The sequence below is a fragment of the Caloenas nicobarica genome, chromosome 5, assembly GCF_036013445.1.
Source record: "Caloenas nicobarica isolate bCalNic1 chromosome 5, bCalNic1.hap1, whole genome shotgun sequence".
NCBI lineage: Eukaryota > Metazoa > Chordata > Aves > Columbiformes > Columbidae > Caloenas > Caloenas nicobarica.
The window spans coordinates 44,336,901-44,353,030 of NC_088249.1; the positions used below are offsets into that span (position 1 = coordinate 44,336,901).

At 42.0% G+C, this 16,130-nt stretch overlaps 1 long non-coding RNA gene across 1 annotated transcript; it reads right to left on the reverse strand.

Annotated features, from left to right (window-relative positions):
- Positions 1–636: 636 nt before the first annotated feature.
- On the reverse strand, positions 637–11,522 carry LOC135989561 (uncharacterized). The gene is made up of 3 exons (XR_010606323.1): positions 11,305–11,522; positions 2,554–2,718; positions 637–1,647 (listed from the first exon to the last, which is right to left on the reverse strand). It is a non-coding gene; the product is annotated as an uncharacterized LOC135989561 (long non-coding RNA).
- Positions 11,523–16,130: the final 4,608 nt, after the last annotated feature.

The window sequence follows — 16,130 nt, forward strand, 5'->3', positions numbered from 1 at the left end:
TCATTTTGCCACCAGCCGGTTTTCAGGAACCTCCAGTTTTCCATGCTCTCCTTCCCTCTGTGAAAGTGCTGCTGCCAGGCTGCGGCAGTTTGCCAGCTCCCCTCATCCCCTTCTCTACCTTACTTCCCACATGCCACATTGATGCTGGCTGCAGCCTCCAGGACATCACCTGCCAGATCTCGGCACACTTCAGATCCAGCTTCCTTTTGCAGATCCCGCTTACTGTAAACTGAATAGATTTACAAGCCATCTACAATGTCTCGCTCCCAGTCCCACTCCACGTTCCATAACCTTTGCCTGCTGCTTGTTCATAGGGCGCGAGCTCCTCAGCTCAGGGATTATGTTTTGCAGAGTTTGGAAAGATCTTGTATTAGGCACTACTCTCAATGCAACAGGTGACTAGTGCCCCAAGTGTTGCACTTGGAGGTCCCAATCAGATTATGGCACCATGTGGACGCAGTTACAAAGACGACTGTAACCTCAAAGCTCTTATTTAGAAACAAGACATTTTTGTATGACATCAACTACCTGATGCAATGAGCTGTGTGTCCCAAGATACACGAGACTGTGCTTAATGATCTTTCATTTACACTAAGGTAAAAAAAGACCAAGCAAATTAAATGAAAAAGTGCTTTCATAGGTTTATCTGGTTTATTACTTTAAGAAAAATAAATGTCACATTTCCTGTTATTAAATATATATACACACACAATAGCTTTTCACTCAAAGATACATAATTAATAGAAATCAAAGGTTTCTGTTCATAATGTACTGTGCAAAACAAATTCATAGTGGGATTCAAACTCGCATTCAACAACACACTGTGGTGATGCCCATTAAAGGCATGAAACTATCATACACTTTGCAATGAAAAATTTGTCAAGTCGTCTTATTGGCAGACCTACAGGTTTACAGTTGATTTTTAGATGTTAATCTTTATGATACAGCAGTTGTATCAGATATAATGGGAGGGAGCATATAACTGGATTTCATTCTATTCCACAACAGGAGGCACCCATTCTCATGGTGATTTAGCTCACCTTTTTTTCCTTTTGTTTGTCAGTCACTCAATTGTGAAAGGTGACACACAGAGGACCAAGCTCTCACCAGGTTTTCTTTCTGCTTCTTCCCAAAAGAGCCACCTAACAGCGTGATTTCCTAGGGCTAGTTCCTGAAGTCTTCACATAAGGAAAAATCTCATAGGCCTCATGGAGTGTGTATCTTGCACAACACCTGCCACAGATAGGACTTTATTACAGGGAAGTGCAAAACTGCTGGGATAATTTAATTTTCCTTTTGTTCCATACCAGCTGTTCCTTAATTTGTAAACATACTTTAATCTGCATGGAGAATCTTGGCATTTTTGCATGAAGATGTGTGTGTTGGAAAGAAACAATGCTGTTACAGTAAAAGAAAAGCACACAGGTAATCAGAGGGAGGTTCAAGCATCACTCCTCCTTGGGATCATAGTGCAACTCTACATAGTTAGAAAAAGCACGTGCTTGCTGTGGCCACAACGCACTATTTCTTCCATTGGCCCTCAAAGCACTTCTTGCGCTGTTTGCAGGATAACAACACACCACTGATTCTCACTCTTTCATCTTCCAGAGGACCAGGCAATAGAGAGATGGGATATGACAAAAGCATCTGAAAAGCGAAAAAAGAACCAGTTTGGCTCTAGTAAGATATCTGCTACATGTCAAAGACAAAACAAGAGCTGCAATGAGGGACAGAAGGTAACAGTATGATCACCAGGATCACCAGGTATCGAAAACAGAAGTGTGCTGGGCAGCTGGACACACAGCAGAGACCGGAGGAAAGGAGACGGGTGTTGGGCAACTGCTGAAGGGAGCAGACAACTTCTGACTGGATGTCCATGTAACCCACACTGCAGTTACCACAAGGAAGCTGCTGGTTACAAACGGGTCAGAAATAAGGAAGGAAGTACGTGGGTGCTATGAAGATTCGTTGGCCTTTGTCAGAGCCAACCTATCTTTTACAATCACATCCACTGCCCACAGTACTGCAGCTGTGCTGCTCCTGAGACCTCTTGTCTGAACAACCTTCTTGTTATAGGTCAGGACAGAACCTGCTCTGCTGTTCTGATAAATCCCTTGACAGAGAAGCACAGATACAGCAAGGCAGTCCTCAAGTTTTTTGTGTTAAAAAATAATACTGGTTATTCAATGGTGTTGCTATTTTTTATGCTCCTCTGTTCAGAGAGAAAGGCAGTCCTCTGAGAAGCTTACAGTCTACATTTAGAAGATGATGAGTCACAGGGAGGGAAAGGGGCTCACTGGAAGGGAAAGAATTATACAAAGGTCAAGTGAGGGGTTTTGGATCTCTTGCTTATGGTCATCACACATTGCTGGGCAACAGACTTATCCTCCTTTTTAGGGTTAATCCTGGTCTTCCCATGAGCTTTGCAGGTCTGTTCCCATTTCCCATAAGCTGCTACAAAGCCTAAAGGAGCACCCAGTCGGCTGAGCTGATGGGACTGACAGACATTTTGAACGTACACATCAACATGCAGGGACATGTACATGTGGATACCTTGCCAAGGTCCCAGAGATCCACATTCCCACAGCATCTTTTATCAGTTCGGGCATGTAGTCAGTTCCAGACGACTGCAGGTGCAATCTGCTTCAGGGTGGTGATGCAATCTTAAGTCAACCCGCAACCCAGCTACATTGCTCCATCGCATGGAAGGTGGCCAAACTGTATGGCAGATCACAAGAGAGACAAAAGGGAAAGTATTCAGAAAAGCTAAAGGAGTGAAGACATGCTTGAGTAAAAAAAGCAACAGTAAATAAAAATGAACAAACAATAAGGACATAGAACTACAGAGAGGAAGATATCAAAATGAGACATAAAGAAGGCAAAAATATAGCAGAAAGGAGAAATAAAATACTACAAATACAGGGTAAAAGAGCATCCAATAAGAAGAGTGATTCATTTTTTATTATTAAATTTTTCCATGATTTTGCTGCCACAAGTACCTCACAAGCAATCACACATCTCAGCGAGACCACATTCTCACGTCTCAGGTGTACATCTTCCCTCCTGCCCTGCTCTCCCACTACCTGAAAAAGACACCTCCTCTCCCTCCGAGCTCCACAGCCAGGAACCACAGGCAGCCACTCACTGTGTGTACAGCAAGGCATGGCCGGGGGCCTCAGCGCTGGGATCCACTCCTCACGCCAGCCTGGCCAGCTCAGCCGGCAGTGCTGTCTGCTCCGCAGCAACCCTGAGAACAGGATGGGGGACTGCTGGTTATCTGTGATGTGTCACACTTTTTCCTGCCACTGGGAAGAGGTGTAGTCATTTGTTTCATTAAATGGCATTCTTGTACCCAGTGCTAATTTAATCCTTTTACAAATATGTTTTTCATTCTTGCGAGTCAAGTGCAGCTCTCCCTCCTGTACAGTCATTCTGCTCTCATGCCTCTCTTACCACATTACTCACACTTATTGCAGTGAGGCCAAATGCAATAAAGGGTCTGGCTGTTGCAGTGCTGAGCACCACAGTGTGTCTTTTGCCTAAATCCACAGCCCCAAATTAAGACATCCTGCCTCAGTGTACACTGAAGGCAAAAAGAAGAATGGGATCTACACCGTCCATCCTGCTAAGTGAAGAACTCTACAGGAACCAGTTCGACATGCCAATAAATCTCTCAAGACACCTCAAACAGCAGTGGATCCTCATGCTGGGGTGAGGCAAGATACTTCATGTGGAATTCCCAATCCTCAGCCTTTTCTTAGGCAACTACTCCATCCCCTTGCAGGGGTGTTGGTACCTCTCCGAGCCTACACACTATTTAGCACTGACCCAGGAACTCAGATTTCCCTCCTCTGCCTGACAGGCCTTGCACTAGCAAAGTGTCTTAAAAGCACGGCACAGATACATGCTGGGCGAGGTGCTCTTGGTTGAAGCTGTTGCACAGTACGCAGAATAACTGGTTTTCCATCAGCTGCAACGATGGGAGGGGAAGCCAGCAGGTCTGGAGGGGCTGGGGGAGACATTGCCAGCTCCATCCCACACATAAATCTTAAGTGTGTGTCTTTCGTCACGTCTGGAAGCAGGTATTTATGTAACCCTCCTCACTCCTGGTGTGCTCCCAAGCAAGCAGGCTTTTGGGGTCTATGTTTTAGACCTGTGCCTCAACAGCTCGCTGGCTCTCAGCCCTTCCAGGACTCCTGTGGGCCTAACACAAGGCACCTCAGCACTCATGAAGGGGCACCCAACTCACCCAGGCACTCAGTAACCACAAAAGAGCTGCTCGTCCCTGCTCTGCAGAGCTTACAGGTGCAAGTGAGCCAGACAGCAGCAGGTTGAGAGAAAGGGATGGAACTGGTACCATTAAGTGCAATAATAAATAAGCAAGCAAATACAAATTTTGATTTCCGTGTCTCTAATCCAGCAATTGCACATTTCTGACTGCAGTTTCTATGAGGACAGGCACCTGCCAATACAAGTCAGCTTTGCAACACAAGTCTTAGCTTTGAAAGGAGTCATCCAGGCACTTTAGATTACCACACTACACTGTGTAACAGCTATCCAGTCCTTGTTTCTTGAATAAACCTTGGGCATCTGCAACCTGTCCTGCCTGTTTCAGGGATTAAAGTCCCACATTTCTCAACTACAAATGATTCCAGGCAAATGTGGCAATGGAAGCTAAGTAGAACCTAAAGCAATACAGTAGTTGGCATATTAACTAGTTGAGTTCACAGAGTGTTAAATTTAACACGCCACACAGATGCACACTGCTCTTCATGAGAAGGTCCAATCATTTCTCCTTAAGAACAGGAAACAATGCAAATGGCACTACAAACTTCTATTATTTCATACAGGGATTTTTCACTTTTACCTACTACAGATTAACAGGTGAGTCTCTTGTAAAAACTCAAAATTCCTCTTTTTGTTGCCATTCCCCATGTAGAGTTCTAAGAAGTTATTACAATGGGGAGCTCCAGATCCTCTCATCGTGCAAACCAAGGAAAGGCTTGAGTAGGACATGCATGTAAAGGTGGGAGGGGGTTAATCACGAGCAATGCTGGAAATCAAGTACTTCTCAAAAAAAATTCTAATAGTTGTGCATGCCACCAATTCAAGTGCAGCATGTGTTTAATGGAGAGACACAACATGGGCCATGGCAACAGAAGATTAACCTTCTTCAATCCTACAGCCCACTGAAATGTATTGATTTTGAGCTGAAAATATCATCTGTAGAAACAAAATTCTGTGTTCTCATTGCTTCATCCTTGATGTCTCTGCTACCTAGTTTTGTAACTGTAGCTAAGCAATACAGATGCTTGTCCAGATAAAATGAACAAAGTTCAGGAATGTGTGTCCCTCATGCCACTGCCAACGCTCAGTGTCACCTTGCATGATGTATTCACTTTCAGACGCGCATGATGGACTACATTTGATAATAAACCTTTGTCTCCTCATCTATAACCTATTGTTCATCCACTGCACTGTATTATATACACTCAGCTCTCTTTCATTGCATCCTTTTGTGGAGTATATTGAATGTGAGATTGTGTCTATAGCCCTCCCTCCACCCCCTCCAATGCATCTATTGTCCCTGAGGGAGCCCGCCTAGCACAAGCTGGTTCATATCCACGAGACAGGAATCACGCAACATTCCCTCTCTTCCACGTAACTACTTCACCTCTTCCATATCCCCGTGGGCTAGCTTTGCCATCACATTCTTTTTAAAAAGATCTTCTGCGTGTGTCTCCTCAAAGATCCACTTGCCAGAGACTTCTGGTGCCCATGCCATAATCTGGTACTTCTAGAAGACTTTGTCTGGGCCACTCCCAGTGTTTCACAAACATGAATTATGCTTAGAAAAATGCCCATTAAGTATGATGTATCAGCACGTGAGAAAATGTGAGAGATTTCAACTAGGACTCTACCAGGGACAGAAGTTGAGAGAAAAAAAAAAAAAATCTCAGTTTCCTATCTTTAATACCCAATTATACTTCCATATTTTTTTCTTCAAATTCTCCGTAATTCTTTAAATAACACCCAGCTTCCAGACTTCTTGAAGAGTTTTGCCATTGAAGTTTTAACCATTAAACATGGCATTTTAAAAACACCCTGGGAGATTCAGTCATTCCCAGGACTGTATACTGCTCCCCATTACAACAAGGATTTGGATCCCTGGTTGCCCTAATCATCAGCTTCGGCAACGTGGCACTGCCCTCTCCCTGCCCGAACAGGAACAGTTCTTCCAACACGCACACTTATCTCATACCCATCTTTTCCCAAGTTGGAGAGAGAACAGGGGAATGCAAAAATTTCAGTTTCTCCACTTGCTATTTCTATTCCTATAGATGCAGCTATAACAACAAAACCCAACAGCTTATAAGCTCCTTCCATAGGAAAAAAAAAAAAGCTCAGTACCTCTAAAGTAGTCGCACAGTTGGTACAAAAGCTGTTTCTCTTCCATCGTAAGTCTGATTCCATAAAGACAGCAGATGCTACAAATAGCCAACAGCTTTTGTACCTCTCGTTTGACTGTTTTTTCTTTCTGGGAACCAGAGGAAGTAAATGATGTAAGACAAAAGACACTATAATAATGTCCCCACCCAGAAGGCCATCTATGCAGGGGGTCTACGTAAATCACTATCCTTCTGGAGACATCAAAGACAATATCAAGATTTACAGCAGTGATGACCTGGCTCCAAAGCATTCCTACAAATAATAATTAAAAACAAACAAACAACAACAATTAAAAAAGAATCAACCCAAAAAATGCAGCTGCAGTGAACCATCCCTTCCCCAGTCTACTGCTACCAAACCAAGCTCTGGTATATTTTGATTTTTTTCAGTGTGTAAGTTCCCAGTACTTTCATATATTGATCCTCTGCTATTTTTACTCATCAGCCAGCATACGCAGCAGTGTAGGTGTATGTGTCCATATACATATGTGTGTGGGTACACACATGTACGCATTCCTCCCAAACTAGTTTATATAAAAGCAGCAAAAGAATGGATTAGTCTTACTCTTAATAACAGCGCTAATATCTTATTTTTGTGTAATATTAAAATATTAGCTGGTTTGCTTTTGTTATTGAATCATGCAGATGTAGTTATCAACCTTACCATGTGAATGCTTCTCACTCCCATAACTTTGCTCCTCTATCAGTAGTATTTCAAGAGGTGTAATACAGCACAAGAGAATGAAAAACTGGTGACACTAGTGGAAGTCCCTCTTTTTGCAGCCAAAAACCTTGTCGGATGACATGGGCAAATCAGGTCAGAAAATTTTCCTTTGCTGTAGTATTAACACTGTATGCCCACCACTTCAGCGACTTACTTCCAATTCAAAAAGGTCAAGAAAAGAACATGAGAGAGCATCTGCTATTTTTATGGAATCAGACTTACGATGGAAGAGAAAAATATTTTTCAGGAATCCAAGTTAAATAATGATCAAGTGTGTTTCATTCCATACTCAGAATCACTTTATGGTCACATTTCTGCCCTGTAAGCTTCAAGATTCTGTCTGCAGCTCACATCCTACCATCTATTATAGAAAAAAAAGTGCAAGAAACCATTTAGAGATAATATATATTTCTTTTTTTTGTCTTCCAAGTCTTTCATACCGTGTCCTACCAAATGAGCCTTCCATTTTCACATGACTTGTTCACCTCTAGGAGGATGAAGGAAGTTTAATCCTTATAATCCATTTACTCTTCTGCTTCAGCAACTAGCAAAAGTACCACTGGTAGCACTTAATGCATATATTGATGGTTAGATTGATTCCATCACTTAATTTTCTATTGACCACTGAATGGGAAGTTAGCCCCAAACTCCTTCTCTTCGAATAACATGTGACAGCTGTGGACTGAAAAATAAAATTAAAACAGATGGCTGAGCAATGATTGTTCGTCTCCCCATTTTGTGGAAATTTCCCAAATAGCAAAAATGCCAATTAAAACCTAAAATGTCTGCCTAGAGTATGGTAACCTTGCTGGAAAGCAATGTTCTTCAATTTTAAGGTTCTTCTGTTAATTCTTCAGTGCTATATGTAAAAACTATATAGACTAAAAGGCAGAAAACAGATACAAGGTCTCAGTTAACATCCCAAGGGAGCTGATTATACACACATTTCAGAAGGCAACGTTGTCTTGCCCTAAATGATGTTGGGTTTTTCACTGAAAAAACTTTCCTAAAAACTGTTCCACGAAGACTTCTACGACTAGCCCATGCACGGACAAGAAGTCAGGCCGCACTGTGTGAGGACACCTTCAGCCACAGTGGCCAAACCGTGCAGTTTGTCTGCTCCCAGTGTTAAAGCCAGTGAGGCGCAGAACATCGCTTCTCTTCCGCCAGCACAATTCAGAGTGTGCAGGTGATCAGCAGCTGATAGCAAATATAACCAAACTTAAACTTCTTTCTCATTTGAAACCACGCCAGAATACTGATGGTCTGATAGTTAGAACTTTTCCGGTAATTTCCAGCACACTGTGTCCATTATCCCCTTTATATGCATTCATTTTGTTTGTTTGCACTAATCTCAACCTTACACAATTATTTCCCTTCCCTATATGAAAACTGTGTAATTGTCACTTTTGTGTCTTTCCATACACAGTCTTTCTATTCCCCTGAACATGCATGTGGTTTTTTTTCTGCATCTGTTCTATCTGCTTGAATCCATTTATCTGAACATGGGTGACAGTTGGGCTACAGACAAGGTCTCACTAACACCGTATGCTTTGATACCAATGTTTTCTGTACATAATGGAAATCCCTTCCCTAATAGGACACCATCTTTTTTTTCATTATTTTCTCAGCCACGTCACATAGCAGTATGCTATCATTCTGCTGCTGAGTACTACACAGACTACCAATTCGTCACTGAAGTTATGAGCTCTTCTAGAATAAATTGTGATTAGCTCCTATTTGCATCCCTAACTCTCATTTAATTCTATTAACCTGAGTTTTGATTCATCTTGTTGGTACACAGATATTTCAATCCTCCTTTCTATTGATACAGTCCACCAGTTTTGGGTCGTAAGATTTCATCACCACAGTTCTTTTTCACTAGTGTCACTGGCAAAAAAAAATCAAATAATTTAAAATATAGTCTTTGAAAAATTCAGTTTGCAGCCTCCTTTCCATTGGTACATTCTCTTTCCACCTATTATCTATCAGTGCATTCCCAAGTGACCTCACAAGGTAATTAATCCAAATTTTCTCCATTTTACATAGTTTTCTCACATGGTACAATTACAAATTCTTTCCTGACAATGAAACATATTAGATTTAGTGTATTACCCAGGTGTAGAAAATCCTAGCATAAGATAACAAGGTAATCTGGCACTGCTAAAACTACACTGCATTTCACCCCACTTTTCATTTTTCTGTCTTTTAGTTTGCCCTTCAAAAACTGCTCTACAGCTAAGTGTATTATGGTTATTAGATTAGATCATCTGTATTACAAGTCTTGTCCTTCCATTTGGTACCCTCAACTATTTGGCACCCTTCACATGTAGTTTTCACTACTTATATGTTATTTAAAGTTAGACCGTACATTTTGGAAAGGGGATATATTGTATTTATTGTGCTAATGCACTCCCATTGCCACTGAAATAAGAAAATAGAATCCAGTAAAATTAAAGTCCCATTGAAAAACTGGAAAACGAATGGATCTTCTCAGATGGGAACAGAGTGGCCCATACACTAGTAAGTTTAAAAACACATTACAATGGATTATATGCATTTTCCTTGTCTTGAAGGTCTGTATTTTATTTTATTCTGGACTTGCTGATTTTGTATCTCACGTCATCTTCGGCAGTTTAACTCTGCAAGTCCAAATCACCAGGGGTTACAAAGCAGACACTTGGACACTTATCTCTTTTTTGTGTCTACCCCAATAATTTATTAAGTACTAGAACAACACCTTCCTTCATTTTTTTTTCATTTCTTTGCCACCTTTCTACTGAGTATTATACCTACCTGCATATACTTTAAGGACTGTATTTCAGGTAATGATCATTCGGAAAAATCTGATTTGCCTTCTGACACAAATACACAAGTGTTTGTAGAGCTCCTCATATACCTCCTCACCAAACTGTAACGTGTGCAACAGAAAACAAACTTATTATGGCATATTTCCTTTTCTTGTTTCATATCAACAGTGTTACTTTCTTTCCATACCTTCATTTATTAGTTAACTAATAAATTATGGTTTCTTCTGCATTTCAAGAGGATTGCTATTACCAAGAAAAAGAAAACACCTAACGAGAACCTTTCCCATTCCATTCCCATGAGATGATTAAGCATTCTCAGCTCTATATGCAGTTAACTACTGATGCATGGCACCACTATCTTTCAACATTTGCCTTCCAAAGTTAAGGAGGATAAACAAACAAAATCTACCCAATTTACTTCACACTGACTAATTTATAAAAGAATGTATCTCCAGCTAATTAACAAACTGCTTTAAGCCATTCAGAATGTTTAACAAGAAGCTGATTTTGCACTTTGGGCCCACTATTAGCATAAATTAAATTAACGTGATATTTTTCCTCTCTTTTTCTTCCCTTTCCGCTTTGTCCTCAGAGAAGACACCTTCCTATCAAGTAGACTACTAACTCCTGTTAGCTTCGTGGGTTTGTCCCTCCGTAACTTCAACATATGCCAGCAGCTTCATGCATCTTAATTCTTCCTTTTCACACTACCAAAAAAAAAAAAAAAAAAAAAAAGGAAAAAAAACAAAAAAGCCACCAAACACAACACACCTTGTAGATAAAAGCTGAGACCTCTCCTGCCACTTGCAAGTGTCCGCTACCCGAGCGCGCTGGCTCCCGGAGGAGACCAGGGGAACGCCCGGCTCCTGGTTTTGATGCAGAGCTCGCCAGAAAGCGGAAGCCAAACGGGGCGCACGCGGAGCCCACGAGGCAGCGCCTGGGCCGGGCCCCGAGCAGCCGCAGGTGCGGCCCCGGGGACGCAGAGCTCCGAGCCGGAGCTGTGCAGACGACCCGCGTTTGCAGCTGAACAAAAGCAAAGTCCCTCCTCGGGAGGAAGAGCCTTTGGGCGAGCCCGCTGGCGAGCGCCCCGGGCCGGCTTTCGGCCTGATCCCGCGCCCGCACCACCCCGAGCGGCAGCCGCGTCCGGCCGCGGGGAGCTCACTCGCGGGCCGGTGACCGAGGGGGCCCAGCCGCCCGGTCCTCACCCGCTCCCCAGCGGGCACGGCGGGCCAGCGCCTCCGCCGGCACCAGCGCAGGCCAGGGCGAGCCGGAGACACCCGGCCTGGCCGGCTCTGGGGGAGAGGGACAACCCGGCACTGACCTGCCGGCGCCTGAGGCGGGTGTCCTGGCTGGGCCGCGCCGGCGCCGCGGGGCTGGTCCTCACGGAGCGGGGATAAAGCCAGCGCTCCTCCAGCTGCACCGGCCAGGCCCGGCGGACACGGGCCGCCCCGGCACGGCAGCTGAGAACAGGCGGGCCAGGGGCGGCCGGCCGGGCCGCGCTCCCGCCTGGAGAGAGAGGCGGCCCGCCATGCCGGACGGGCGCCGCGGCGGCGTTTACGACAGCTCCCGGCATGCCGCGGCGCCTACAACTCCCAGCCTGCCCGGCCCCGCCGCCGTTAACCCTCTGCGGCGCCGAGGCGCCTCCGCAGCCGCCGGCCCCCCCGCCCTTCGCCCCCGCTTCCTCGCGGTGGGCCCTGCGCCGCCAGGCCGCCCCGGGCCCCGGCCCGGTCCGCCGCGGCCCGCGGAGGGAGGGCAGCCCTTCGGCCCCGGCCCGGCCCGGCCCGGCGGCGGTGCTCGCTCCGAGCGCCCGGCCCGGGCCCGGCCCGCCGGTGCTGTGGCAGGTTTCTGCGCTCCTGCAGCGTCGTGTCTGGTCCCAACTACTGCTGTGTGTCACTGGCCGCGGTGGTATTCATTGCCCGCTCCCCGCCAGCTAATAAAAAGCAGGTGAAAGAAACATCTTTTTTCCAACTGTGGGTTGGTTTTATTTTGTTTGTCTGTTTTCTTAAAAAAAAAAAAAAGTCTCAAAAGACAAATTGTAATAAGTAAATTAACTCAAAAATGGCCTTACAACTCCCAGAAAACTTCGGGACAAAGTTACCAGGAAATGCTGGGTTATCCGGCAGTGAAAATAATGTGAAAACTCAGTCACGTTATCATGTTTTGTCCTCCCTCCCATATACTGTTCATGTAGGTTCTCAGGGTACGTGTGACTAACACAGCACTTTCTCAGCTCCTCTCTCAAAATAGGTAGCAAATGATGTGCATACAACTAACCCCGCTGCAAACTAAAAAATAACCCAGAGAGTCAGAATCCATTTTTAAAGTAAGAGAGGGTCGGGGGCAGACAGCCCAAGTCATGCAGAAGCAGCATCTCAAACTAAAATTCACCGGGTCCCACCCGAGCCCCCTCCACAGCTTGGTATCTGCACCCCGAGACGCCCTTGAAAGCACACAGAGCTTCTCCCCTATATGTCTATTTTATTTGCAATATTTTTTATGAAAGCCTTGTGCAGCAAATACAAGTCAAATGGCTCTAATTTGTAGTGCTACAAACTGTAGCATGCTCAGACGTGTAACTGCTTGACAGACTACACAGAAATCTGGCTTATGCTCCAACCCCTGAAACAAATGCAAATATCCAGAAACATTCTGCTATTTCTCTGAAATTAAAAGACAAGTAAAACAAACCTACTGCCAGATTTTTCTTGCAAATGCTTATTTTTAAAAAATAAATCACCACAAATTTATTTCAGACCATAAACAACACAGAGGAAAAGAAACACACGTTTCTCTTTTTTTTAAAAAAAAAAAAGTATCTATAAGAAACGCACACATATAGCTCTTTTTTTAAAGTTTATTTTTTAATACCTTGTCCCCTAAATCAGCCTACAAGCCAATAGCTTTATCTAGAGAAAACACAATTGGAAGCCTTTTTTATGTTGTACTGTTTTTCAGACACTTACAGGAGGTTTTTAAAGACAATTCACAGCCACGCTATTCCAAATGGCACAAATAAAATTATTTTGAATTTATTCCTCACTGTAGCAATTTTTACTTTGGTATATTTTTCAAAATTTCCTGGGAAAACACAATCAATTGCCATCTAGCTTAGCGCACCTACACTGTTACCTCTTTCTCTACATTTTCTCTTTACAAATCAACCACAAAGATTTTGTAAGTATTTTACATATAGATAATGAAGACTTAAAAAGGACAATACCACAAGAGAAATGCTCAAAAACAAACTGAAGGTGTAAATGACCTCCTCTCATGTTCCAGATGTACCTACAAAATCCCTGCTTACTCGTACAGGATTATATATTCCATTATGAGTTTGGCCTTTTTAAATTTTGTACTATTTTAACACCCCAAATTTATAGATTTTAAAAATTGGCATGTTAAAAGGGCTTTATTTAAGAATTTCAATGAAAATAGTGTTATGTTTTGTCATATTACCATAATCCTTCTTTTTAAATCTCTTAGAATTTCAGTATAACCTAATTAAGTAATTTTAAGTAAGTCTTAACCCAAATACATAGATCTAATAAAAATGTATTTTGCAAACAGGGAAAATAGACTTCTAAAATAGATTCCTCAGCTATGAACAAAGATGCTGAAACATTTTCTCCCCACAAACTTTGAGATCTGAACTATTTCACAGCACTTAGATTTAAAAACCTAAATACTTCTAAGAAAACAAATTTCACCAAATAGCAAGCCTAATGTTTCATTCTAATTGTATTTGTTTATTCCTTTTATTTTTAAAAGAAATCTTTCAGTTTTCCTTGCCAAAAAGGAGGGAGACTAGGGGAAGAAAAAAACCTGCAAAATCCTGCGTACCTATCTTCACATATTGTTTATTTCAAAGCTCTTCTAACAGCAGTTTATGCTGGTTTTAGATATTGTATATTATTTTGCCAGTGGAAATATTATTATTTAGAATTTTGCCTTTTAAAAAGCTACAGAACAACATTCTAGATTTTAGAGACTTCTAAACATTTTTAATCTCTTTTTTAAATGTTACAAACAACCCATTTGGTAAATAGAATTTACATTTCTCTCTTGTCTAAATTATCAGAGTTGAATCAACAATTCAAAACAGAAAGAACAAGTGATGTACCGTAATATAATAGCAAGCCCAACACTTTAACACAGCTCCTCTCTCTATTGGTGTATAATAAGCTTACATGAAGTATAAAATATCAGAAATATAGCCTCTTTCCACATCAGAAAATTGTACTTATTGACTAATTTGACCTCAAGGAATTGCATTTGCTCAAAAAGCATCCTATCTATAGCCTTATGCCATTTACTGACTCTTGCTTAATTAACCAGCATGCTTTGAAAACAAGTATCGTTCCTTCAACTTAATCAAAACAGACTATTTTTAATTGCTACCACAACAAATATGTTTGTCAACAAAATAAAGCCACGTACAATTAGAAAGAACTATACTTTTTAGCCCTGTCTTTGACCAACCACAGATTACAGCATCCACTTCCAATTTATTTGCTATTCTAATATAAGTTGAACTGAAACACGCACCACAGCTCACAAATACATCTATCCTTCTATAATATCCTATCATTTGCATCTTTTAATGGGAAAATCCAGTATACAACCATCGGCACTGCTGTTCTCCTGCAACCAACCGGCCTTCAGAAGGACTTGGCATTAACTTCCCTCCCTCACAACACTTTGCCTTCTCACCTCTCTCAAAATAAAACAAAAATATTTGGGTTTGTCTGAAATGTCAATAAACTCCAAAAGAGAAAAGGCCAAAAGGTCAGGTATTATTTAATCCAAACAGAAAACCTATTTTCTCTCTGTCTCGAAAGCTGTCAGTAACAGCACGTTACCTGAGGAGTGATGCTCGCTTCCCTTGGACGGCTGTCCTGTCCAGAACAGGGGCTGTGCCACGCTCCCTATAACATAAGAGAAAATACGTTAAAATTATTATATGCTTAAACCCATTTCTGTACATTCAAATTATCCGGCCCTCACAAGGATTTGTATCTCTTGGTCTGAAAAGCATTTTTAAAATTCCTATTTCATTCTAATTAGGGCTTTCAAAATTGTTTTTGATAAGTCAGGTACACATGTCAAAAAATAGCTCCATACACGGCCAATTGAAGTACCAGATTCTCCAGACCTGGTTTTTGTTTCTTAGAGGCCTGTATACTGCTGCATGCTCCATCTCATTCACAACATTTAAATCTGCAATTGGCATGATCTTATTTTAAAAAAATAAAAAAAAATATTTTACATATATTGAAGTTAATTTTTTTAAAGCCATTTACATGAGGGACAGAGTCCTGAGATACTCCTTCCCACGGCAACTTTTCCTTCTCCTGTTGTAAAAGCTGAATACCTTCTCAGATATATATGGTGTTTGCTTTACTCCTTTTTCTGTGATTTGTGTTATTTTCTACTTATTTGTGATGCTGCAGAATTTATACAGGCCTGTAGTTTTGACACTTTTGTCTCCTCCCCTCACCTGTAAGGAAACTACCAGTTAAAATCACTGTCTGTACACCATTTTTATGCCCTTTTTCCCTCTATGCTTTTTCAAACAAATGTGAGAGGAAAAAAAAAAGTTAAGATAATAAGTACAAATTTACAGTGTACTAGATTTCCAGAAAAGCCCTTGTTTCAGTTTGTCATTTAATAAGCATTATCAATGTAAGTCATGGTCAGAAAGCCTCAGCACTGTTGGGTGTAGTATTTATGACTAAACTGCCTTTTTTTAAAAAAAAAAAAAAAAAAAATCTGCCTGTGTTGAAATCTTTTCTTCCATCTTTTACCCTTCTCCCTCCACATATTTTACCCTCCTCATACTGCTTAGGTCCTAGCAGACTGTTGCCACACATCTATTTTTCCACCCAATTTCCTAGACATTGACAAATGTGAACCAAGGAAGCATTTTGCACAATGTTAACTTATCTAAACCATTTCTTTCCTCCATTCACTCTCTTTCTCCATGGCACCCTACACTTTTTTTTTACCCTCTGCTGTTGCTTTGTTTGGTCTTTGCCCACTTTTCTGTACTTTTGTCTCCTGCTGATCCTATTAGACCGGGCAGGAAGAACTGAATGTCTCTCTCTCCCATTTGCCACACTGTCTCTCACTTTTATGTGTTTTACAGAT